The sequence below is a fragment of the Hippocampus comes genome, unplaced genomic scaffold (genome assembly GCF_001891065.2).
Source record: "Hippocampus comes isolate QL1 unplaced genomic scaffold, H_comes_QL1_v1.1 scaffold134, whole genome shotgun sequence".
Lineage (NCBI taxonomy): Eukaryota > Metazoa > Chordata > Actinopteri > Syngnathiformes > Syngnathidae > Hippocampus > Hippocampus comes.
The window spans coordinates 20,074-21,499 of NW_017805458.1; the positions used below are offsets into that span (position 1 = coordinate 20,074).

The window sequence follows — 1,426 nt, forward strand, 5'->3', positions numbered from 1 at the left end:
ATTTTGGTTGTTCCATCGGGGCCCGGAGCCGACCCGTCTTTGATCCTGTTCATATTTCTCATGACCCCTTTAGGTGTTATGGGTCTCCATAGATAGTCATTGCTAGATCCCGCTGTCGATTTGAATTTGCCCAGGGATCTAAATTCCATGCCTTTCTCCCATTTCTCCCGAAATGTATCATAGATCTCATTTATCGGGATTTTACACTCCATGCTTTCTTTGCCATCAAGAATCATCTTGACCAAAGTGGACCGGTCTGATTTATACAGGTTTTGACATGACCTGTATCGGTTAACTTTCTCAGATCTATAACATAGTTTTCAATCCAAGAGCCTCTCCCAGGTCGAGGGATCGTTACATGTGTTATTAAATTTAAGCCGCAGACTCAGCCCCTGCTCGCTTGTACCCTTCAATTCCTTTAGGCTTCAGTTTTGCACAGTATTCCCCAGGAACTTAGGCACGGTTATTACCGCTGGTTTCACCTTGTACCTTTCTTAAGAGAGTCATAGTTACTCCCGCCGTTGACCCGCGTTGAATTTCTTCACTTTGACAATCAGAGCACTGGGCAGAAATCACATCGCATCAACACCCGCCGCGGGCCTTCGCGATGCTTTGTTTTAATCAAACAGTCGGATTCCCCTGGTCCGCACCAGTTCTAAGCCAGCTGCGAGGCGCCGGCCGAGGCGAACCCGACGGAGATGCGCACCCCACTTTCATTGCGCCGGGTCGGGTTTTGTCAGGCCCTCTGACTCGCGCGCACGTTAGACTCCTTGGTCCGTGTTTCAAGACGGGTCGGGTGGGCTGCCGACATCGCCGCGGACCCCTGGCGCCCGTCCGAACGTGGGCCGGTCCCCGCCCTGGCGGTGCGGCCGTGAACGGAGGGCACAGCGGTACGTCCCACGACCCCGGGGGAAGCGGCGAGGTAGGGGGCGGGAAAGGGCGGGGGAGCGCTGTAAAGCGCGGGGGCTGACGCGTGGGGAGGGCCCCCCCCTGCCCGGAGGCGGGGGGAAAACCCCGGTCCCGCGCGGGCCACCCGCGCCACCGTCGTCCCGAGCCTTTCCAAGCCAACCCGGAGCCGGTCGCGGTGCACCGCGATGGGGGAAGTGCGCCCGGCCGGGTGGTGGCGCTCAGACAGGCATGGCCCCGGGAGGGACCCGGGGCCGCAAGGTGCGTTCGAAGTGTCGATGATCAATGTGTCCTGCAATTCACATTAGTTCTCACGGCTAGCTGCGTCCTTCATCGACGCACGAGCCGAGTGATCCACCGCTGAGAGTCGTACGTGGTGTTTTCGTTTCGTTCGCGGCCAAGATTCGGAGACGGGGGGTTTATCAGGGGGATAACGGCGCCCCCGGGCGCTCCCGCCCGCGCCCCGGCTGGCGGGGCGCGGGGTAGGGAGACATTGAACCCCCCGCTCGCCCCCCAAGGC

General features: G+C 59.3%; 1 long non-coding RNA gene across 1 annotated transcript; it reads right to left on the reverse strand.

The window, feature by feature from the left end:
• Positions 1–719: 719 nt before the first annotated feature.
• On the reverse strand, positions 720–1,420 carry LOC109518649 (uncharacterized). Its single transcript, XR_002168799.1, has 2 exons — positions 1,342–1,420; positions 720–1,126 (listed from the first exon to the last, which is right to left on the reverse strand). It is a non-coding gene; the product is annotated as an uncharacterized LOC109518649 (long non-coding RNA).
• Between the last annotated feature and the right edge of the window lie 6 nt (positions 1,421–1,426).